The following is a 24,952-nucleotide window of genomic DNA, read 5'->3' as shown; positions in this document are numbered from 1 at the left end:
GCCGAGGTCACCGGGAGCGGGAATCGATCCCGGCAGAGGTGGGGAGTCCGCGCCGGCCAGGCGTAATCGGAGCTCAGGGCACCCACCAACCTGCGCCCCTCGGCCTGGCCGCCCCGCCCGCCCCGCGGCTCCCCGGCCGGGGGACTGGAACTGTGGGCCTGGGTGCTGCCCCGAGCGCTTCCCCTGGGCCGCGGAGCCACTTCCACGTTTGTGGTGATTAACTGGAGATAAGAGTCTGGCGTGGAAGCCAGGCGTGACCACCGGGCTCGGCGATGCCCCACTCCAGGGCCTGTCACAGAAAGGGTCGCCTGGCCCTGGTCATCCGGGGTTGTTTTGGAGGAGGGGGATTCCTGGAAGGGCTCCAAGCCCTTAGCTCTGCCCTCCCCACCCCTGTGGACCCGCCGCAGGCCCGGGCACACAGCCTGTGAATCCTGCTATGGGGATGATCCCCGCCTTCCTGGAGCAGGCGTGGCTTCGCTGAAGCCAGAGGAGGGGGGTGGGTCTGTGGGTGAAAGATAAGGATGTGCGTCAGAGACAAAGATGTGTCGTCAAAGATAAAGCTGTGTCCTGCAGGGGCCGGGAGTGTGGCCTAGTGGTAGAGTGCTTGCCTAGCCTGCACGAAGACCCGGGTTCGATTCCTCGGTACCACATACATAGAAAAAAGCCAGAAGTGGTGCTGAGGCTCACAGTGATAGAATGCTAGCCTTGATCAAATGAGCTCAGGGACAGTACAAAAAGAAAAACTCCCAAGTTCTCAACAGTGATATTCTAGGAACAGAGTTCATATTCCTATGAACAGCTCTGTATACATTCATTGACAATCTCGTCTAACACCAAAGGAAGACAAATCTGATGAAGGTGGCATTTTTTCAGGGATGGGGATGGGGTAAGTCCTGGAACCGTATTTCCCTTTTTCACTCAAGACTGGCGCTCTTACCACCAGCTACATCTCACTTCTACTTCCAGCTTTTTTTTTTTTTTTTTTTTTTTTTGGTGGATCATGGGGCTTGAATTCTGGGCCTGAGTGCTGTCCCTGAGCTCTTCAGCTTAAGACTACCTTGAGCCACAGCCCCATTTCCCATTTTCTAGTGATTAATTAGAGATAAGAGTCTCACTGACTTTAGTGTCTGGGCTGGCTTTGAATTATGATCCTCAGATTTCATTTTCCTAAATAGTTAAGATTACAGGCGTGAGCCCCTAAGGGCTCCACTTCTAGCATTTTGCTGGCTCATTTTTCTACCTGGGCTGGCTTTGAATAGCAATCCTCAGATCCCAGCCTCCTGAGTAACCCAGGTTACAGGTGTGAGCCACCAGTGCTTTTCAGCATTTCTTTCTTGTTATTTTCTTGAAAAGTGTTTCAGGTTTTGTTTTTCCCAGTTTGAGGCTTGAACTCAGGGTCTGGGTACCATCCCTGAGCTTATTTTGCTTAAAGCTAGCACTCTCCCACTTGAGCCACTTAAGTGCACTTCCAGCTTTTTTTTGTTTTGCTGAGGAATTGAACCCAGGTCTTCATGCCTGGTAGGCAAGCATTCTGCCACTAAGCCACATTCCTAGCCCAAAAGGGCTTTTCAAATGTATCTAGTGATCATAAATGTAAGGAGTCACCTTCATTGGAAAGAAGTAACCTGAAACAGAGTAGTCGGTAAACATTGTACGTGTCCACTTACTCAGCATTGGCATATTTGACACAACTTTCTGGACAATGAGTGTGTTAAGTGTCCATTATTCTCATTGTCAGTAGATTTCTCCAAAAGCACAGGAAGAGTTGACTCTGAGGTAGGATTTGAGGCATCCAGGATGCAGGCGGACAACGTTAGTGCCTGTCCTGGAACTGGGAACAGCTGTGCCATGGGGACCAGTCACAGGATCTCATCACATCTGGATGTTTGACCAAAAATAGTGTTCCGGCTCGCCATCACTCACCAGGGTGCTAGCCTTGCCCAGGAATTGTTTTGGGTGTTTCCAGAAATCTAATCCTCCCTTCAAGGCTGAAAGTGTGCCACCTGTGCCAATAATCCGGAAGATTGCCCAGGGCGGGGAAGGCAGCTTCCCAGGAGACTCTCCGGACTCTGAGCAATGGTGGCGTCACTGAGAAGTGATGGCTCCTGAAAGGCTCTCGTGGAAGCAGCAGACACCCATGCGTGCGTGGAGTTTACGGGATGTTTGCTTTGTAAAGAAGCAGTTGCATCAGGACCACACCTTGCCCCAGCCCTGGTATGGCTCACTGGGAAAGAGCTAGACGGCAGGCGAAATGGCAGAAACTGGTCCAGGGCCTCACCGCATGTAGCACAGATGTAGTTTCTCCAGCTGCTCCCTACAGCCTGGCTCTGTTGTCCGTGGGTTGAAGTCAAGAATGCAGCTGGATGCTGGTGGCTTACACCTGTAATTTTAGCTACTCAGGAGGCTGAGATCTGAGCCTTCAGGTTCAAATTAACAAGCAGAAAGCCAGGAGTGGAGCTGTGACCCAAGTGACAGAGCAGAAAAGCTTAAGGAGAGCACCCAAGTCCTGAATTCAAGCCCTAGTACTAGCACAACAAAGAAGAGGATGGGGCTGGGAATGTGACTTAGACGTAGAGGGCTTGCCTAGCATGAATGAAGCCCTGGGCTTGATTTTTCAGTCATACATAAACAGAAAAAATCTTAAGTGACACTATAGTTCAAAGTGGTAGAGTACTAGCTTTGAACAAAAGAAGCTCAGGGACAGTGGCCAGACCCTGAGTTCAAGCCCCAGGACTGGCAAAAAGGAAAAAAAAAAAAAATGACAAAGGCTGTGAGTTTGGCCTAGTGGTAGAGTGCTTGCCTAGCATGCCGGAAGACCCCAGATTTCATTCCTTGGTGCCGTATACATAGAAAAGTCGGAAGTGGTACTGTGGCTTAATTGGCAGAGCACTAACCTTGAGGAAAAGCCCAATGACAGCGCTGAGTTCAGTTCCCGGGACTGACAAAAAATAATAAGAATAAGAAGAAGACAAGTTGGGCACAATGGCTCATGCCTGTAATCCAGCTACTCAGGAGGCTTAGATCTGAGGATCAAGGTTCAAAGCCAGCCTGGGCACAAAAGGACCTGAGACTCTTATTTCCAGTTAACCTTTAGAAAACGGGAAGTGGGGCTTGGCTCAAGGGTAGGGTGGTAGCCTTGAGCTGAAGAGCTCAGGGACAGCGTCCAGGCTGAGCTCAAGCCCTATGACCCACACAAAAAAAAAATACAAAAAAACTGGGCCATCCTGAAGAAGGTGCCATTGGTGATTGCCATGTGCAGAGCTGGCTAGGAGTCCTTTCTCTCCCCACCCCCATGCCATCTGGAATCAGAAGGGCAAAAGGCTCAGCCCCTGGCTGATCCCATATTTGCTCATGGGTGCCTGCTGTGGCTATGGTGTGCTGAGCCAGTGATACCCTTGGTGATTGCTTGGGCAGGGCTCTAGGAATGGAAGAGACTCTCCAGGGCCAAGGGAAGCCTCCCCTCTACCCAGGGCAAAACATCTCCCTGCTGTTTTTCTCCCCAGCTCCTCTGACTCGCTCTGCCCCAACAAGTGACAGCATTTCTTCTGGGTCTTGCTGCTGTCCCATTTTTTTTTTCTTTCAGGCCCCACCCTTGCAGGGCCCCACCTGTGGGAAGCCCCAGATCCCGCAGGCTTCTTCCTTCCGTGGCAGGGAATGGCTTGTGGATGGCCCTTGCACAACTGAGGCTTTTGGAAGGGGTGTGTGCTGCCTTGAAAGGAGGAGCCCCCCGCCCCTGGTGGTGCTGGGATGCTGGCAACACAGTCTCCATCAGGGCTTTCGTACCAGGGTCCTGCCAGAGGCCAGGGAGAAGGAATTGAGCCCAAGGAAGTCCCCATGCTTGAGCTGACGGATGACAGGAGCCCCCATCCTCAAGGCTGGACACAGACTGCCATGAGGACCCAAGGTAAAGCTCAGGGCAGCTCTGATTGGACAGGCTTGCCCGGGGTGAGGTGACTTGAGGGGCTCAGCATACCAGGAGGACCTGGTTCTCCTTTGGAGAGGGCTATGAACCCCCAGAAGCAAGCCTCCCATCCCAAGCTTCACTGTGGTCTTTGCACCTGCCGTTTCTCTTGGGCCTAGCCAGGAATGTGCTCCAGTGGGGCTCAGCCACTCTAGAAGGCAGGTCAGCTGCCAAATGTGGAGCTAGAAAGTTCCTCTAGCAGTTCATGTCCAGTATCATTCAGAGCCCAAGAAGACAGCTCCCAGAGACGTGCACAGAAAAAGCTAATGACTGCAGGGAGCCTTTAGTTTACTAGGGCTGCTGAGAGGACCAGAGGCAGGCACTAGTGGCTCGTACCTGTAATCCTGGCTGCTGAGAGGTTGAGGTTTGAGATCAGAGGATCTCAGGAAAAATCTGTGAGACCATCGTCTCCAATCAAACATTAAAAACTGCAAGTGGAGGGCTGGGAATGGGGCTTAGTGGTAGAGTGCTTGCCTGGATTCCTAAGTAACACATAAGCAGAAAACGCCAAAAGTGGCGCTGTGGTTCAAGTGGTGGAGACCAGCCTTGAGTAAAAGGCTAGTCAGTGCCTGGTTCTGAGTTTAAGGCCTACGTTTAAGGCCCTCCAAAGGTGGGGGGGGGCAGGGGCTAAGTCTTTGCAGAACTGCAGCCTCCTGGGGGCCTTCTCTGAGAACAGCCTCTAGAGACAGCCAGTGGCTGGAGGAGGCAGGGACCATTGAGAAGAAACCCCATCAGAGAGGGAGGACAAGCTGCCAGAACTTGTCCTGGGAGTGCTTCCACTCCTTCCCTCTGTCCCCCCCCATCGGAGAACCCACTCGTGCTGGGGAGGGCAAGAAGTGGGCCTGGGAGTAAGCAAGCTGAGGGCAGCCTCCATTCTCTTTGAACATTTATTTAGCCTGTCTTGGGGCTTGAACTCAGGACCTGGGCACTGAGCGCCCTTTTTGCTCAAGGCTAGGGCTCTACCACTTAAGCCACAGCACCACTTCCATCTTTTCTTCAGTAGTTTATAGGACATAAGAGACTCACACTTGGCCGGGAGTTTGGCCTAGTGGTTAAAGTGCTTGCCTAGCATGCATGAAGACCCGGGTTCGATTCCTCAGCACCACATACATAGAAAAAAGCCAGAAGTGGTGGTGAGGCTCAAGTGGTAGAGCTCTAGCCTTGAGAAAGTCCAAGGACAGTGCTCAGGCCCTGAGCTCAAGCCCAGGACTGGTAAAAAAAAAAAAAGAGACTCACACTTTCCTGCCCGGTAGGCTCTGCTTTGAGTGATTCTGAACCTCAAGCATATAAAGGCCTGAATTCTTTCTGCTGTGGTCTTTGGTGCCTCAGGTTCCAAAATGGCTGCCTAGGCCTAGGCATCGTCTATAGACAAAAAGAGAGCCTTGGGCAGGGAGTGTGGCCTAGTGGTAGAGTGCTTGCCTAGGATGCACAAAGACCTGGGTTCGATTCCCCCATACCACATGCACAGAAAAAAGCCGGAAGTGGAGCTGTGGCTCAAATGGTAGAGCTCTAGCCTTGAGAAAGCCCAAGGACAGTGCTCAGGCCCTGAGTTCAAGGCCCAGGACAGAGAGAGAGAGAGAGAGGGAGAGGGAGAGGGAGAGGGAGAGGGAGAGGGAGAGGGAGAGAGAGAAGAAGAAGAAGAAGAAGAAGAAGAAGAAGAAGAAGAAGAAGAAGAAGAAGAAGAGAGAGACGAAGAGAGAGAGAGGGGAGGTGGGGAGAGCGTGTGGTGCATGCACCTTAGGTCAGGCCCTGAGGCTCATACCTGTAATCTTAGCTATTCAAGAGGCTGAGATCTGATCACTGCTATTAAATGCAAGGGCAGGTAGAAAAGTCCAAGACACTCAAATCTTCAGATAGCCATGACATCACTTCTGGTTTTCTGGTGGCTAATTGGAGATAAGAGTCTCCCGCACTTTAGAACTTTAGTGCCCGGGATGCCTTTGAACTGAGATACTCAGATCTCAGCCTCCCCAGTAGCCAGGATTATAGGTGTGAGCGCCTGGCCGAGTCACTCTTGAAGCCAGCCCAGAGGCTGGTTAGAAGGAGAGCAGAAAACAGGCTTTGTTTTTCTCATGACAGTAATGGACCTTGAACTCAGGGCCTGGGTGCTGTCCCTAAGCTCTTTTGCTTAAAGTCAGTTTGAACCACAGCTCCACTTCTGGCTTTTTTGGTAGTGTAGTAGACAAAAGAGTTTCACAGGCTTTCCTGCTTAGGTTGACTTTGAATTGTGATCCTCAAATCTCAGCTCCTGAGTAGCTAGGATTACAGGTGTGAGCTACTAATAATCAGTCACTGAGCTTTTTGCTCAAGCCTGCCTCTCTATCATTTGAGCCACAGCTCCATGTCTGGAGATTTCAGCCTCTAGAGTAGCTAGGATTACTGCAACCTTACTAGTGCTTCCTTGGTTCATGCTTTTTTTTTTTTTTTTTCCTTTCTTCCTCCCTCTCTTCCTTCCTCTTTTTTTTTCCCCTTGGGTTGGAGACTTGTTCTTGACCTTGGTTCCTGATACTTTCACTCATTTGCTAGCTCTCTCCCATCTGTGCCACCACCTCCAGCCCCTAGTGTTACCTCCTCCTCCTTCTTCTTGCCAGTCCTGGGCCTTGGACTCAGGGCCTGAGCATTGTCCTTGGGCTTTCTCAAGGTTAGAGCTCTACCACTTGAATCACAGAACCATTTCCAGGCTTTTTCTATGTATGTGGTACTAAGGAATTGAACCCGGGTCTTCATGCTTGCTAGGCGAGCACTCTACCACTAGGGCAAACTCCCAGTCCTTAGTGTTTCTTCTTGAGTACTCCTTGGACTAAGATCTTCCTAGCTCCACCTCCTAAGTGTCTTCTATCACATCCAGCCCAATAACGTTAATTGAAAAAAATCAATTTCAAAGATATTACTTAAACAATTCATGTATAAACAAAAATATGCGCATTTGTTTGTGTGTGTCAAATAAAAATATTACCTTGACCTTATTCAGCAAACACTGGCTGCTTATGTTTTCAATGCCTTCACCTCCAGATGTGATGACAGAATTGAAAATGATTTCAGGGGCTGGGAATGTGGCTTAGTGGTAGGGGGCTTGCCTAGCATGTATGAAGCCCTGGATTTGATTCCTCAGTACCAAATAAACAGAAAAGGCTGGAAGGGGCACTTTGGCTCAAGTGGTAGAGTGCTAGCCTTCACCACAGAGAGGCTCAAGGACAGAGCACAGGCCCTGAGTTCAAGCCCCAGGACTGGCAAAAAAAAAAAGAAAGAAAGGAAAGAAAGAGACATTGCTTTCACAATCCCTGGAATGCCACACTATTTATTGTAACTATCATGACAGATTGATTGTTCCTGGCTGGGCTCAAAGGTTGAGTGACGAACAGAGATCATCAGGTGAAGGAACAAGTTAGCTCTGGGAAGGTTTGAAGCTATAAGAAATTTACTCTCCCTGGACACTGGAGCTCACATCGGTAATTGTGGCTATTGGTAGGAGGCTCAGACCTGAGGTTGCGAATTTGAAGACAGCCTAGACAGAAAAGTCCATGACATACTTATCTCTAGTAGTTCCAGTGGTAGAGCTCCAGCCTGGAGGAAGAAGCCTAGTACAAGGGTGAGGACCTGAATTCAAGTCCTAGTATCAGCACAGGGAGGAAGGAAGGGAGGGAGGGAGGGAGGGAGGGAGGGAGAGAGGGAAAAAGGGAAGGAGGGTAGGAGGAAAGAAAAGAAGAAAGGAAGGAGAAATGAAGAAGAAGAAAGTGAGGAAGAAAGGAAGGGAGGGAGGGAAGGAGGAAGGGAAAGGAAGGAAGGGAGGAAGGGAGGGAGGGAGAATGAGAAAGGCAGGCAGGCAGGCAGGCAGACTGGCAGACTCAGGATGGATAGTCTACAGCCAAGTCTGTGAATCAGAAGCCAGCAGGGCACTGGCTCCTAGGAATTAATTTCTGTGCGGAAGAACTTCATGACAGGGTAAGTAATGAAAATGTGCATCCCATTAAAACTTCACTCTAACCACAGCAATTGTGTAGAACAAAAGGGGTTTTCAGAGAGAAGCATTTTATCAGTGGCATTGTTTAGAATGGACCTGGCATGGTGTTAATAACCCACGGAACAGCCTATAGTCTGCCTTATTATCATTGTTAAAAACCATCTGCAGACAAAGCGAGTTCTTACTACCTGCACCTGGGGTGGGTGGCACCCGACTTCCGCCCTTCCTGAGTGGGGCCTGATGCTGCAGGAGGAAGGCACAGACCTTGACTCTCAGAGAAGCCGGCTGCAGGGCTTGTTGTTCTACCTTCCTCAGCTGGGATGTAACTTAGTTCCCCAGGCTGTTGCATACAGATTGTTGTAGAGCTGTGGGTGATGAACTGAAGTGCAAAATGCTAAGCCCTGATTGGCTAGGGCTTCAATCAGTCTATAGTCTCTCCTACCCTCTTACATGCTTTATACTTCGTGTAGATGCCATTTCCCCCCCCCGAATGCCTTTAGGTCCTTTTTTTTTTTTTCCAGTCCTGGACCTTGAACTCAGAGCCTGAGCACTGTCTTTGGGTTTTCTCAAGGCTAGCACTCTACCACTGGAGCCACAGCACCACTTCCAGCTTTTTTCTATATATGTGGTACTGAGGAATTGAACCCGGGTCTTTGTGCATGCTAGGCAAGCACTCTTACCACTAGGCCAAACTCCTGGCCCCCCCACCCCCTGAATGCCTTACACTTAGATCTCTGGTGGCAATTTACATTCTCAGCCAGACACTGGTGGCTCACACCTGTCATCCTAGCTGAGACCTGAGGATCACGAGTCTGAGACTTGTATCAAAAACCTGGAAGTGGTAAAGTTCTGGCCTTGAGCAAGAACAAGGTAAGGGATGACACCCTGGCTCTAGGCTTCTGCCCCAGTACCAACACAAGAAAAAGAAAAAGAAGCCTGGAGCTGTGGTGGCCACAGTTTTACAGAACTGGCCATATCTGTCTGGCCTGCTTTTTTGCTTCGTTAGTGGGAAAGCTGGTGAGACTTATCCCACAGTGACATGACAGCGCTAGTATCCAAGAACACCCAGAGACCAAGCTCTTGCTGGACAGGCTGCAGGCTCCACCAGCCCCTGGTTCCAGCCTGCACTCCACTCCATGCAGACTTTCTGTGCTGAGGGTCCATGTGGGATCTCAGGCGACAGTGAAGTGTGGTCCCCCCACCTCCAGGTGTCCTGGTTTAACTCTCAATTCTCTCCTGCTCACGGCCCTCAGGTGACCTTGCTTTTTCCATCTCTGGGGCCCTTTGCTCGTCACCTGCGCCTCACTGGCTATGTCTCCCTCCAGAACACACTCGCCTGCAGTGTGCACGTTCCTGTATGCCCACTTGCGAGGTTCCAGGATGTCTGTTGCCAGCGTTCCTTGAGGCACATGTGAATCACATGATCATGCTTCCAACAAAAACAGTAGTGCTCTGAGAGCCGCAGGATGGCGGGCCTGACCCCAGCGGGAGAAGAGGGACGCCACAGGGGTTACAGCTTTCAGGCTGGGGACCTGCAATGAGTCCCTCGCCAGGAGAGGAGGGCAGCAGGACAAGGAGGGCAGCTCACTGAATGCAATCTGCATGGTGGCACCAAATGCCATCAGTCAATCAGGATATACCCTGAAAACCTAATTAAGTTTTAGGTACAAAAGTCTTCACAAGGGGCTGAGCGTGTGGTGATAGAGTGTTTGCCAAGCATGCACGAAGGCCTCGGTACCACATACACAGAAAAAGCCAGAAGTGGTGCTGTGACTCAAGTGGTAGAGTGCTAGCCTTGAGAAAGCCCAAGGACAGTGCTCAGGTCCTGAGTTCAAACCCCAGGACTGGCAAAAAAAAAAAAAAGTCTTAATAACATTTCATTTCAAGAATTAGGAATACTTGCTGGGGCTCACGGCTCACATTTGTAATTCTAGCTACTCAGGGAGGCTGAGATCTGAGGATCCCAGTTTGATGTAATCTGGGCAGACAAATTGCAAAGATTCTTATCTCCAATTCACCAGCAAAAAGCCAAAACTAGGAGTGTGATTCAACTGGTAAAGTGCCAATCTTGAGAAAATAGCAAACACAGTCTGAGGCCCTGAGGTTAGGCCCTGATAAAGGCAACATACAGAGACAAGAATTAGTGATGCTTCAAATATAAAGTGATCTTATAACCATTGAAAGAAATATTGCTTGGTGTTTAAACTTAGATTTATAAATGTTTTTTTAGGATTATGAAGGGATACGACATTTTATAAATTGAAAAAGAAAATACTCACCTATAAAATTCTCTCTTTTTTTTATTTTTTGCCTGTCCTGGGGCTTGAACTCAGGGCCTAGGCACTGTCCTTGGACACATTTTGCTCAAGTCTAGCGCCCTGCCACTTGAGCCACAGCACCACTTCCAGCCTTTTCTGAGTATGTGGTACCAAGGAATCGAAGCCAGGGCTTTGTGCATGCTAGGCGAGCACTCCACCACCAGGTTCTGCTGCCAGCCCCTCATCTATAATATTCTGTACTTACTATAACTTTTTCTTCTCTTTTATTATAATAAAATACATCTATATATGTAATTTACCATTTAAATCTACTTTTAAGTGTGCGACACAGGAGACAATAGGCATCTTACAATGTACTGTTTCTAGAACTACTACCCTCCCCAAAAGTGAGACATTACATACATATATATGCTGTTCTGTGTATTCTCCTGTGTGTGTGTGTGTGTGTGCGCGTGCGTGTGTGTGTGTGTGTGTGCTGGTTCTGGGACTTGAACTCAGAGTGTGGGTACTATTTCAAAGTTTTTGTGTTCAAGGCTAGTGTCCTATCACTTGAGCCACATGTCCACCTCCAGTGTTTTAGTTATTTATTGGAGATTAGAATCTCACAAGCCTTTTCTGCCTGGGCTGGCTTTGAACCACGATCCTTAGATCTCAGCCTTCCTACATAATGAGGATCACAGACCTGACTTACCGGAGCCTTTCAGTCATTGCATGTTGAAGGCAACCTGAGCTCAGCAGGACTGTGATCCCCTTTCCACGGGACCCTTGGAGATTCCTGCTCCCAGGGCGGGGTCTGGGGCAGTCTGTCAAGTCAGCACTTCCGGAGCAAGTCTCCCCAAGGTGTCCTCTGAGCTCCCTGGGAAGAAAGAACCCCTGTAACTGCAGCAAGGAGGCATTCATCGCCACCCATGACATAATTTTACATTTGCAACCACTATTTCAGGCTGCTGGACAAAGGCGGTTCTTCCTCCTCATAAAACCAAGCCTCTTATTACACTAAATCCCGCCCATCTTCCCAACTCCAACTCACATTGACCTATGTGGAGCACCTGGAAAGATGCTGAGCTGTGGGAGGTGTGTGTGACTGTCAAACCTCTGTGAGGTCACCCGTGGACAACTCCCGGTGACCTCACCCAGCCAGCGCCACTCAGGCAGAGCAGCCTATGGTCCACTGACCCCCAGGTGAGAAGGACTCTTTTGTGTGCTGCTGCTGCGGCTTGAACTGGGGGCCTGGGTGTGGGCGCTGAGCTTTTTCCCTCAGGGGAGTCACTTTGCCACTCGAGCCACAGCTCCACTTCTTGCCTTTTGGTGGCTGACCAATCTCCTAAACTTTCCTGCCCTGGCTGGCTTCAAATCGCAAGCCTCAGCTCTCGGCCTCCTAAGTGACGAGGGGTTCAGGTGGGGGCTTCTGTTCCCAGCCCTGAAGATGATGGCTGTGCCCGTCCCCCGGGCACCGGCAGGGCAGCCTGCTGGGATTCAGCAGTCCGGGGTCCAGGCCCCAGCTCTCCATACTGATCACGCACTTTAAGCCAAGTTCTTTCCCATTCTGAACCCCGATTTGTCCCCCTCTAAAATAAGAAGCTGAGACATGTGACCAGATGAGCTCTAGGAGTCTTCATGAGTTCAAAGCCTGGGAAGGGAAAGGATTTCAGTGGGGAAGGGAGTAGCCAGCAGGGCAGGCGTTCTCCTCTAGCTGGGAAGCAGCTCTGTGCTTTGCGCCCCAGCAAAGGCCAGCATTGTGAACCACCGTCTCTAAGTGTGTGGGGACAGGCTGGCCACAGCCTTTCTTCTCCTCCAAGGGCTTTGGTTTGGAGTTGGAATCACAGCTTCTCAAGTGAGCAGTTGTGGCCTTAGACAAATCCCAGCTCTATGCCTTTGTTCATGTGTCAAATGCCAGGAATGGTCTCTGTCTCTGTGTCTGTCTCTGTCTGTCTCTGTCTGTCTGTCTCTTCGTTTCTCTCTGTCTCTGTCTCTCTCTGTCTGTCTCTGTGTCTGTCTCTGTCTGTCTCTGTCTGTCTGTCTCTTTGTTTCTCTCTGTCTCTGTCTCTCTCTGTCTGTCTCTATGTCTCTGTCTTTGTCTCTTTCTCTCTATCTGTGTCTCTGTCTCTGTCTCTCTGTGTCTGTCTCTGTCTGTCTGTTTGTCTCTCTTTCTCTCTCTAGTCCTGGGGCTTAAACTCTGGCCTGAGCTTTTTGCTCAAGGCTAGCGTTCTACCACGTAAGCCATAGTGCTACTTCTGGCTTTCTCTGAGTAGTTTATTGGAGATAAATAAATAGGTAAAAATACCAATTGAGAACATTATTATTATTATTATTTGTGGGAGGGGGGGCACGGGGTTTGAACTCTGGATCTGGGTACTGTCCCTGAGCTCTTCAGCTCAAGGCTACCACCCTCCCCTTGAGCCAAGGCCCTCTTCCCATTTTCTAGAGGTTAAGTGGAGATAAGAGTCTCAGGTCCCTTGTGCCCGGGCTGGCTCTGAACCGTGATCCTCAGATCCCAGCCTCCTGAGTAGCTAGGTGACGAGCGGGAGCCACTGAGCCTAGGTGGGACCTTTCATTTCTATCACAGACTCACTTTTTTATTATTTTTTTTTCCAGTCATGGGCTTGAACTCAGGGCCTGAGCACTGTCCTTGGACTTTCTCAAGGCTAGAGCTCTACCACTTGAGCCTCAGCACCACTTCCGGCTTTTTTCTATGTATGTGGTACTGAGGAATCGAACCCGGGTCTTTGTGCATGCTAGGTAAGCACTTTAACCACTAGGCCAAACTCCCAGCCCTCACAGACTCACTTTTATGATAATCCTGAAGCTTCTAGAAAGACCCATGGCAGTACATAGGATGTCTTCCTCCCTCCAGAAGGAAGATTACCTAATCTTTGTCGACAGGGTATGCATTTCCTCTGCTGTTAAATCTGGAGGTCATGGCGGAAGAACAGGAAGGCCATTTCCCCCTCCTGGCTGGGCTGGGCTGCGCAAGGCCAGGCCCTAAAGCTTTACCTGCTCAGGGCCCAGGAGCCTGGTTCAGGCCACCCAGCTGGGGGGACTGAGAGGGCAGTGGACCGAGGATGACCAGAGTGGCCCTTTACCTGCACCCTGGGGCTGGAGGCTTCCAGTCTATCTCAGGCACACCAGAAGCAAGATAGACGATACATGCACAGCCTTTCTTCTACCTGGGATGAGTCTTAATTCCTAGGCCAGAGGGCCACCCATGGCATCTGAAAGGAGGGCCAGAGAGCAACGCGGGCCACAGAGAGACTGCAGCAGGAGGGCTGCTCTGTTGAGATTGTTCAAACCTTCCTTCAGGGTTGGGTAACTAGTTTCTGTCTTGCTTTTTTCCTTCCTTCCTTCCTTCTTTCCTTTTCTCTCTCTCTCTCTCTCTCTCTCTCTCTCTCTCTCTCTCTCTCTCTCTCTCTCTCTCTCTTCCTCTTTCCCTCCCTCCCTCCCTTCCTTATATTAGCACAGGACTTGAAACCAAGGACTAGAACTTATTCTGCTTTGCTTGCTTGACTGGTACTCTACCACTTGAGCCACATCTGGAGTCCAGCTTTTTTGTTTTTGTTTTTACCAGTCCTAGGGCTTGAACCCAGGGCTTGGGCACTGTCCCTGAGCTTCCTTTGCTCAAGGCTAGTACTCTACCACTTGAGCCACAGCACCACTTCCAGCCTTTTCTGTTCATGTGGTAGTGAGGAATTGAACCCAGGGCTTCATGCATGCTAGGCAAGCACTCTACCGCTAAGCCCCATTCCAAGCCCTGGAGTCTAACTTTTTGCTGGCTAACTGAAGGTGAAGTCTCATGAACTTTCATGCTGCTTCAAATCAGCCTCATAAGCAGCTAGGATTATATGCATGGCTTTTCTGACAGTCTGTTCGTCTCTCACGTCATGGCCTGAAGCCACTGAGTGGCTGCCCCTCCTTGAGTGGGACAGGACTCGCCGAGGGCTCACTATATGGGGTGGGTGCGTTAGGTCCACACTCTGCCGTGTGACACCCACTGCAAGTGACCCCACCAATCCTGGGGCTCTGGGCGCTTCCCGCAGGGACAGCTGTGTGAGCAGCTGAGACCGCACCATCCGTTCTGGGCGAACAGTGGAGCCTCCACAGGGCTGGGTTTAGGATTTTGACAGAAGTCACAGAGAAGAAAACCAAACAGTGCTGGTCCAAGTTGTTCGGGTCTGTTAGGACAGAAAGTGCGTGGGGGAGGCGGGGAGCGCGGACGCAGGGCTTCCTCAGCAGTTTTTAACCTCCAGGCTCTGAGCTATTTGCATTTGTATGCACAAACTACTAGTGAAGGCCCCATTTACTGATGAAGAAACTGAGGCAGGGAGAGGTTAGGGCTTGCCCAAGATTTACCCCAAGTGAGTATAACACCAGGATTCAAATCCAGGCTTGCCTGACTTTAACAGTTATGTTGGAGAAGGCACGGGGCTATCCATGGCCCAGGCCCAAGGGAGGAGATCTTGCTTTGGGGCCAGATATAGACAAGGAAAGCCTTCTGCTGGGTCTCTGGAGGTCGAGCCCCCACCCCTGCCTGAGCTTGCACCCCATCAGATCTCCTCAGAGAAGGCTGAAGCGTCCCACACATCCAACCACAGAAGCTACCAGCTCTGCTCAGTTCACTAGCAATAAAAGTGGGGCGCTGGTGGCTGACGCCTGTAATCTTAACTATTCAGGAGGCTGAGATCTGAGGATCATGGTTAGAAGCCAGGCAAAGCAGACAAATCAGACAGACTCTTCTTTCCAATTAACCAACAAAGAGCCCAAAGTATGGCTCCAGTGGTGGAGTGCTAGCCTTGGACCAAAAAACTAAGAGCAAGAAGCCCTCAGTTCAAACCCTAGTACTGTCACAAAAAGAAAAAAGCCCTTTTCTCTCCTACTTGTGTCCTTTGGAAATACTACCACAGGACCAGTATTCTTCTTATGAAGTAATTTTGGGTCAGCTCTCAGCTGGCTCGTAGCTCCAAATGCTTGCTTGGCCCCAGCATTTGGTCTTCTTCCTAATTCTATGGGGGAACCTTGGTCATGCCACTTAGCTTTCTCCAGTGTTGGCAGTGTCCTTGTATACTTTTTGTTCAAGGCTAGCACTCTGCCACCTGAGCCACAGCACCACTTTCTGTTTTTTCTGTGTATGTGGTGCTGGAGAATCAAACCCAGGGCTTCATACATGCTAGGGGGGCATGATACCACTAGGCCATGCTCCTGGCCCAGCCAGTATTTCTTTTCTCCCCCTCTTCTTCCCCCTCCCCCACCCTCTCCTCCTCCTTCTCCTCCTTCTTCCTTTTTTTTTTTTCTTCTTGTGTTGGTACTGAGCCTTGAACTCAGGGCTTAGACACTATCCTTTGGTTTTTTTTTTTTTTTTTTTTTTTTTTTTGCCAGTCCTGGGCTTGAGCTCAGGGCCTGAGCACTGTCCTTGGATTTTCTCAAGGCTAGAGCTCTACCACTTGAGCCTCAGCACCATTTCTGGCTTTTTTCTATGTATGTGGTACCGAGTGCATGCTAGGCAAGCACTCTACCAGTAGGCCAAACTCCCGGCCCATCCTTTGGTTTTTGTACTCAGAGTTGGGGCTCTACCACTTGAGCCACAGTTCCACTTTTGGCTTTTTGGTAGTTAACTGGAGATTAGAGTCTCAGGGATTTTCCTGTCTGGGCTGGCTTTGGACAGTAATCCTCAAGTCTCATACTCCTGAGTAGCTAGGATTACAGATATGAGCCACTGGCTATATATATGACCCTATTTGGAAGTCATAGCCCTCAAAGGCCTGAGAACTGTGACTCATGCCCAGAATATGCTTGGTTGAAGCTAAAAGGACTTTTCTGGGAAGATGGCTCAGGAGAAGAACATTTAGATCTGAGAAATGGGTTTGCAGGCTTTGCTCAGCTTGCCTGAAGATAGCATGAATCAGCCCAAATAATTTCCCATAACGCCTGTAAGCCATAAAACATGTATTTAACACAGGCAGGCAGTGCAGGGCATCAAGGCCCTCCATCCATCTGACCTGGGACTGGAGGCCGGGAGAGCAGCCCCAGGGGCAAAGCCTGAGACGGGTGTTTTGTGGTCTTGTTCAGACTTAGTTTCTAACTGCTTGGGGCCTTTGGCAAATGATTTGACTTCTCCATGTCTCCCTCTCCTTATCTGTGAAGCTGGGGCGGTGCTCACCTCCCTCGTGGGACTTGTTGCAAGAATTAATTAAAGTTTATGAAGTGCTTTGAGATTCTCGGATAAAAGGCCCTGCAAGAGCACAAAGTATTATTATCATACTCTAGGAGGCTATAAAAGATAATTTTGCAGGAAAAGGCAAAAATTTTAATTTCTATACAAGCAGAAACAAAGGCAGATATAGTCATAGAAAGTTTTTTTTAAGTCTTGAAGGATAATTTATGTAATTTTTAAAAATTACAACATGTTTTCTCTCTGCCAATAATCAATGCAGTAGGATAATTACCATTTTTAGTTGTATGCCAACAAATACTAATAAATGCCTCTGTGGGCCAGGCATCAGGATAGAGCTTTCTCTTAGTACCTCTTAGAATCTCACAATGTGATGTCTTACAGACCCACTGGCTAAGAGGAGGCCAGTTCTCTAATGAAGGAGTTCTTGCAGTAGTATGTGTGTGTGCTTGCTAGTACTAGTACTTGAACCCAGGGCTTGGGCATTGTCCCTTATGTTTTTGTGCTGTAGTTAGCACTCTACCACTTGAGCCACAGCTCTACTCTAGCCCCTTTTTTGCTGGTTACTTGGAGATAAGGGTCTCATTGACTTTCTTGCCTAGGCTGGATTTGACCTGTAACCCTCAGATCTCAGCTTCCTGAGTATCTTAGGATTACAGGCCTGAGTCACTGGTGCCCAGCTCCCTGCATTTCTGTTTTTTTTCTTTGCCAGTCCTGGGGCTTGAACTCAGGGCCCAAGCACTGTCCTTGGGCTTTCTCAAGGCTAGAACTCTACCACTTGAGCCATAGCACCACTTCCAGCTTTTTCTATGTATGTGGTACCAAGAAATTGAACCCGGGTCTTTGTGCATACTAGGTGAGCACTCTACCAGTAGGTCAAATTCCTGGTCTTGGCTTCTTGTCTTTTTTCTTTTTTGTGGGTCACAGGGCTTGAACTAGGCCTGGGTGCTGTCCCTGAGCTCTTCAGCTCAAGGTTACCACCCTACCCTTGAGCCAAGCCCCACTTCTCTGTTTTCTAGAGTTTATTTGGAGATAAGAGTCTCAGATCCTTTTGTGCCTAGGCTGGCTTTGAACCTTGATCCTCAGATCTCAGCCTCCTGAGTAGCAAGGATTATACGCATGAGCGCTGTGTCCCGCCCAGCTCCTTCATTTCTGAGGAAGGCTTAGTGTCACAAGCTTAGCAGGAAGAGGGTGAGACGTAACCCCAGGGCTAGGAAATGAATGGCTGTCAATCATTCAAGGTCTAGTTTAAGTTCAAACATTTGTTTCCTCCCAAAGCCACCTACCCAGCATCTCTAGGCTGCTTGGATCCTTAAAAAAAAAAGAGGAACATGGTCTCCACCTGCCCCTGAACTGTGCAGAGACTCAATTACTTTTGTTTTCAGAAACAATTAATAGACGATAGATAGATAGATAGATAGATAGATAGATAGATAGATAGACAGACAGATAGAGCTTTGAAGATGAGAAGCCCTGTGTACAGAACAGCTGGGAGCTGCTGGCCTCTTTCATCTCCACTGGAAGCTTTCAGAGGTGTTTAATTAAGTCCCAGGGCTGGGAGCCCTGGAAGAGGAACAGACAGAACAAACCCTATGGCCTTCATGGCTTCAAGTGGGACCACAGAGGCAGTGGGCAATGGCAGGACTGGTATTGAAGTGGTCTCAGCACCTCCCCTCAGTGGCTGTGATATTTAGGATGGGTACTCTGAGTCCTGAGCTCAGTGCCTGTAAAGGATCCAACTCTGGAGAAAAGTCTCTCTCTGTCTCTGTCTCTGTCTCTGTCTCTGTCTCTGTCTCTCTCTCTCTCCATCTAGTGCTTGTACTGGGCTTGAACTCAGGCTCTGCACTCTCCTCTTGATTTTCCACTTAAGGCTGGCAATCTAACCCTTGAACCATACTTCACTTCCAGCTTAACTTGGAGATAGGAATCTCATGCCTCAGAGCTGCTGGCTCATTCCTGTAATCCTAGCTACTCAGGAGGCTCAGATCTGAGGCAGAAAATCTGTTTGACTCCAATTAACTGGATCAAATGGTAGAACACCAGCCTTGAGAAAGAAAGCTAAGTGGGCCCAGGAGTTGGGCCTAATGCTACAGTGCTTGCCTAGCATGCATGAAGACCCAGGTTCAATTCCTCGGTACCACATACGTAGAAAAGCCGGAAGTGGTGCTGTGGTTCAAGTGGTAGAGAGCTCGCTTTGAGAAAAGCCCGAGGACAGTGCTCAGGCTCTGAATTCAGGCCCCAGGACTAGAAAAAAAAATAAAAGGCTAAACAAGAGTGTGAGGCTCTGTGTTCAAGCCAGTGTCAAGAAAGAGAGAGAGAGAGAGAGAGAGAGAGAGAGAGAGAGAGAGAGAGAGAGAGAGAGAGAGAGAGGAGAGGAGAGGAGAGGAGAGGAGAGGAGAGGAGAGGAGAGGAGGAGAGGAGAGGAGAGGAGAGGAGAGGAGGAGAGGAGAGGAGAGGAGAGGAGAGGAGAGGAGAAGAGAGGGGAGGGAGGGAGGGAGGGAGAGGGAGGGAGGGAGAGGAGAGGAGAGGAGAGGAGAGGAGAGGAGAGGAGAGGAGAAGAGAGGGGAGGGAGGGGGAGGGAGGGAGGGGTCTTACTGGGTCAAGGCTGTCATCTTTGGCAGCCTCTGTCCTGACGGGGACCGCTCAGGATGACCCTCTTGCTGTGGGCCTGCCATCTTATTTCCTCCATTCCCAGGAAATTTATGAGTTCACACCTTGGGATCTTGATTTTGCCTTCAGCTTTCGGGGAGTTACACTTCTGTAATAAATCCCCTTCGCGTGAACAAAGAGAGAGGAGACTGAGCACAAGACTGCACCGAGCAGCCTGCCGGCCAGCATTTGAGCTGAGAGATAAAGCACTTTTGGTTTGTGCTGGAGCCCGGGCTGCACTTGAGAGTCTCTGACTTCTCCTGAGTGCCAAGATTATGGGCATGTACCACCACACTGGGAGAACACAGGTTTTGGTTTAGAAATCACTAGATTTGGGCCAAGAGTTTGGCCTTCGTGGTAGAGTGCTTGCCTAGCATGCATGAAGACAGGTTTGATTCCTTTGTGCCACATACATAGAAAAAGCTGGAAGTAGGAAGCAGTGCTGTGGCTCAAGTGGTAGAGCCCAAGGACAGTGCTTGGGCCCTGAGTTCAAGCCCTAGGACTGGCAAAAGAAAAGAGGAAAACGAAAAGGAAAATCCCTAGATTTGGGAGCTCATTTGGCTGGCTGACTTGCTCGAGCCATACCTCCAGTCCTGCCTTTTTGGTTGTTGGTTTTGAGATTTGAACTCGGGTCCTGGGAGCTGTCCCTGAGCTCTTTTGCTCATGGCTAGAGCTCTACCTTTTCAGTGATAGCACCACTTCTGATTTTCTGGTGGTTAATTGAAGATAAGAGTCACAAACATTCCTGCCTGGGCTGGCTTTGAACTGCAATCCTCAGAGCTCAGCCTTCTGAGTAGCCAGGATTACAAGTGTAATCCTGCAAACTACTATTTGGTGGCCTCCTTGAGCCCAGGTTTCTCCGCTGCAGGGCTGGGTCTCACCGGGCACGGTCTTCATTGGAGGGGTGTGACGGCTCAGGGCCATCCCTCCGCACTGGAGGAAGGCACGGGGGCTGGAGGGGTGCAGAGCAGGGCCTCCGGGGCTCTCACTCCGGAGTAGGCTTCTGGAAGAAGTGGCCAGGGAAGGGTGCCAGGCCCGGTCAGCCCCTGTCACTGTTCACTGCAGGCACTCAGTTTCTTCCTGGACTGAGTCAGCTTGACAGCACCAGCCGTGAGCCGAGGGGGCTCTGAACCCAGGCTTTCAGGGAAGGCCCCAGGCACAGGGGAGCCAGGAGAGGAGTGGAAGGCACACAGCTAGAGCCCACTCATGATGTCCCAGCCCCCGCTTTGCCCTAATCGCAAGAGCCCCTCCTGCACCCCACGGCAGAGTGTGGAGGTACTGGTGTGAGTGAGCGGTGAAGACGGGGCCAGCATTCTAGCAGAGGGCGTGATCTCAGGTTGCATATCCACGATGGGGATGCCCAGCTTAGGATGGCTTTGGCCATTTCTAGCTTCCATTCGTAGGGCTGTGATGGCTGGCGGGGCCAGGATGAGACCCGAAGGATTCTGGCCCTGTCAGATATGGCTTGAGGCTGCTCTGCCGCACTGGGCCTGGGCGTATGTGTCCATCCAAGCACAGTGGCCAGGAGCCCCGACAAGACCCAGGGCCTCAGGCTGGGACTGTGGCTTAGTGGTAGAGTGCCTGCTGAGTATGCACGAAGCCCTGGGTTCCATTCCTTAGTGCCACATACACAGAAAAAGCTAGAGATGATAGAGTGTTACTCATGAGAAAACTCAAAGACAGTACTCAAGCCCTGAGTTCAAACCCTAGGACTGGCAAAAAAAAAAAAAAAATCTGTGTGAACCAGCACGAGGGCTGCTGAACACCAAGGGTAAAAGTGTAAGACTATGAATGTATTTTGAGCTGCAGGACCCCAAAAGAAATCCACAGTGGCTCACCCCTGTAATCCTAGCTACCCAGGGGACTGAGATCTGAGGATCTTGGTTCAAAGACAGCCTGGGCACTAAATACTGTAAGACTCATTTCCAATTAACCACTAGAAAACAGAAAGTGGGTTGTGACTCCAGGGGTAGGGCTGTAGCCTTGGCCTGAAGAGCTCAGGGACACCGTGCTAGGCCCCGAGTTCAAGCCCCATGACCAACCAAAAAAAAAAAAAAAGAAATCCATTGGGATCCTCTGTGCTCCTAATGCTTCAGCACAGCTAGTGTTGCTGGTTTATGCTCTAAGGATCTGTTCTCCAGGAAAGAATTGTCTTAGCAAGGCAAAATTTACTTGAGTAGAAGGTGTGCCACCAGCCAGCAACCTGGCAAGCAGACACTCAGAGCAGGCTCCCCTATGACCCCTAACACAGCAGATCCCATCCCTTTGCTCTGACTGGTTGAGCTCAAGTTCACAATCTGCTCTCAACTGGCTAATTTGGTCTTTTATTTATTTATTTATTTATTTATTTATTTATTTATTTATTGCCAGTCCTGGGTTAAGCTCAGGGCCTGAGCACTGTCCTTGGATTTTTCTCAAGGCCAGAGCTCTACCACTTGAGCCTCAGCACCACTTCTGGCTTTTACTAAGTATGTGGTACCAAGGGAATCGAACCCGGGTCTTTGTGCATGTTAGGCAAGCACTCTACCACTAGGCCAAACTCTCAACTGGCTAATTTGGATAGAGCAAAACAATTTACATAAGGTGACTTTGAAATAAGATGAACAGTTCACAAGTAATCTCAGAACATACCCTCCCCCCAGCTATTTCTTGAACAGTCTGAGGTGTCTTGGTTCCATCTGAAAAAGAACCCAGTTTAAGATAAAACCCTATGTTTCCAAAATCCTTCTTCTTTTCCTTAACAAAACCTAGCCACCAGGGCCAAAGCAGGTTTTAAGCAACATTCTTTGATAAGAAAGGCAGTTTTTCTCACAATTGATTTGGTTTGGAAGAGCATTTCCTTGCATGAAGACAGCCCTCCATCTGGAGCATGGCAAGCTGGGGAGGGTGGGCACCTGCTCCTTCAGCGATGGGTGCCACTCTTCTGGAATCTGAGGGCCACACAGACTGGCAGCCCCAAACTGTTCAGTGCTGGGACTGAGAACTCGGCTTCTGCCCAGTCCCTTTCTCCCCCCAGGAGTACTTCTTCCAACCTGCTTCTTTTTTGGCCCCTTGAACAAATTCCCCAGCAGGGCAGGGAGGAGGGTCAGATCCTGACACCTGTTCCTGAAGATTCTCAACATATCTGGACCAGTTCTGGGGACATGGCTCTTTCATCTCTCTAGGAGGGTTGCTGTTGGGAGACAGGGCTGGGAACATCTCAAGATGTTAATTATCCAAATGGGCTTCTCCTCTGAGAATCTGCTCTCTGAACTTCGAACATCTTGACCAATATTAATTTAGGAGCACAGCATCTTACAAAGATTATATCTGCTTCCAAACCAATTAGTTTAACTCTGGGCAAGTTTACCAAACATTCTTCTTTGATCAAAGATTTTTTTCCCATAAGGTTATAGTCATGTGTCTTTTTTTTTGGGGGGGGGGGGTCAGGGTTTGATCTCAGGGCCTGGGCGCTGTCCCTGAGCTTTTTTACTCAAGACTAGTACTCTACCATTTTGAGCCACAGCTCCACTTCCAGTTTTCTGGTGGATAATTGGAGATAAAAGTCTCAGGTAGGGCTGGAAGTGGGGTCTGGTAGTAGAGTGTTTGCCTAGCATGCATGAAACCCTGGGTTTGATTCCTTGGTACCATATACACATAAAAAGCTGGAAGTGGTGCCATGGCTGGAGTGATAGAGTACTAGCCCTGAGAAAGCCCAAGGCAGTGCCCAGGCCCTGAGTTCAAGGCTCAGGCCTGGCCAAAAAAAACCCCCAAAAATGTGTGATGTGGCCGGGAGTTTGACCTAGTGGTAGAGTGCTTGCCTAGCTTGCATGAAGACCCGGGTTCGATTCCTCAGTACCACATACCTAGAAAAAAGCCGGAAGTGGTGCTGAGGCTCAAGTGGTAGAGCTCTAGCCTTGAGAAAGTCCAAGGGCAGTGCTCAGGCCCTGAGCTCAAGCCCAGAACTGGCAAAAAAAAAAAAAATGTGTGATGTGATTGGTATTTCAAAAATTTCCCCTTGGGATGTGTTAACAATGTGTTAACAAATTATCTGTGTGATGTAATTTAGTTTCAATGCTATTTTGCAATTGTTTTTTTTTTTTTTTTTTTGCCAGTCCTGGGCTTGGGCTCAGGGCCTAAGCCCTGTCCTTGGACTTTCTCAAGGCTAGAGCTCTACCACTTGAGCCTTAGCACCGTTTCTGGCTTTTTTCTATGTATGTGGTACTGAGGAATCGAACCTGGGTCTTCATGCATGCTAGGCAAGCACTCTACCATTAGGCCAAACTCCCGGCCATTGTTTTTGTTTTTTTAAGCATGAAGATTCTAAGTCTAGATTCTTGGTGTGGTGCTGGTACTTGTAATTCTTTTTTTTTTTTTGCCAGTCCTGGGGCTTGAACTCAGGGACTAAATACTGTTCGTGGGCTTTCCTCAAAGCCTGCACTCTACCACTTGAGCCACAGCACCACTTCCAGCCTTTTCTATGTATGTGGTACTGAGGAATTGAATATGGGTCTTTGTGCATGCTAGGCAAGCACTCTACCACTAGGCCAAACTCCTGGCTCCTGGTACTTGTAATTCTTGCACTAAAGAAAAACTGTTGTTTTAGTTCAAAGGTTTCTAAGAGGTAACACAGACTAAAAAAAAAAAAAAGTGGCTGTTTTTAAACAGACTACTGAGAGGTAAAGGAACCCAGGATCTAGTGCCTCAAGCTTTTGTATGTGTGTTGGGGGTGTATGTGTTAAAGGGGCTTTGAACTAGGCCTGGGCACTGTCCCTGGGCTCTTCAGCTCAAGGCTATCACCCCACCCTTGAGCCAAGCCCCACTTCCTGTTTTCTAGAGGTTAATTGGAGATAAGAGTACCAAGTCCTTTTGGGCCCAGGCTGGCTTTAAACCTAGATCCTCAGATCTCAGCCTCTTGAATAGTTGGGATTACAGGCGTGAGCCACCACGCCAGCTTAGGGCCTCAAGCTTTTTAATAGTAAAAGCAGCAGAAATGCTAAAAGGTCAGGAAAAGGCTTTAAAAATAATTTGTAAAAGTGTGTTCCTGAATATAAAATTTAAAAGTAAAATTATCCTAAATATTTGTTTAAAAAACAAAAACAAAAACAGGAAAAGGGGCCAGGAGTTTGGCCTAGTGGTAGAGTGCTTGCCTAGCATGCATGAAGACCTGGGTTCAATTCCTCAGTACCACATACATAGAAAAGGCTGGAAGTGGTGCTGTGGCTCAAGTGGTAGAGTTCAAGCTTTGAGGAAAGCCCAAGAACAGTGCTCAGACCCTGAGTACAAGCCCTAGGACTGGCAAAAACAAAACAAAACAAAAACAAAAAAACAGAAAAAATTAGGGCTAGCAAAATAACTGATAATTTCCCTTATGAGGCCTTATGTTGCAGTTTGCAGTAGATCCACAAAAGGAGAGATGATTCTTACAAGTTGGTCAAATGATACCTTGGCCCTTTTTAAGTCCCAAGTAAGTCCATGCTTGGAGACTACTTCTCTTACCCTCCATGTTGCTTTAATTGGAGTAAAGTAGTCTTTTGAAAAAACTCATTGATCTAAAAACTGTAGTTCAAAGCCAGCCTGGGCAGGGGAAGGTCCTTGTAAGACTCTGATTTCAATCATTCAGAAGAGCATCGGAAGGAGGAGGTGCTAGGACCCAAAGGGGTGGAGTGCTCACCTGAAACTGGAAAGCGGAGAGGCAGTGCTCAGGCCCTGAGTGCGAATGTGCTAGGACTCAAAGTGACAGAGTACTAGCCTTGAGCTGGAGAGCTGATGGCCAGCACTCAGACCCTAAGTTCACATCTAGCAACTGACCAAGGAAAATGCCAAAGGGGCAGTTATCCCAGCATAAAAAAGGCACTGCTAAAATGAGAGGATGGTATCATATCCTGGAGTCACTTGAGGTGTTTGTCCCTTCAAAAATAACAAAGCCAGGAAGTCATAGAGGAAGTTTGTAATCACGC

General features: G+C 49.2%; 1 long non-coding RNA gene across 2 annotated transcripts in view; it reads left to right on the top strand.

Moving 5' to 3' along the window:
* The first annotated feature begins 7,299 nt into the window (after positions 1-7,299).
* Positions 7,300-24,952, top strand: part of LOC150061098 (uncharacterized) — a 39,048-nt gene continuing 21,395 nt past the window's right edge. The window contains exons 1-2 of one of the 2 annotated variants that reach the window (XR_016536193.1): positions 7,300-7,410; positions 7,844-7,903. This is a non-coding gene — a long non-coding RNA (uncharacterized LOC150061098). Of the gene's footprint in view, positions 7,411-7,804; positions 7,904-24,952 lie in introns of those variants that run through there. The other variant, XR_016536192.1, reaches the window with a different exon arrangement.

This window comes from Megascapheus bottae, chromosome 7 (genome assembly GCF_031878675.1).
Source record: "Megascapheus bottae isolate mThoBot1 chromosome 7, mThoBot2.hap1, whole genome shotgun sequence".
NCBI classification, from domain to species: Eukaryota; Metazoa; Chordata; class Mammalia; order Rodentia; family Geomyidae; genus Megascapheus; species Megascapheus bottae.
The sequence above is the reverse complement of the archived record's forward strand: the minus strand, read 5'-3'. Positions and strand labels throughout refer to the sequence as shown.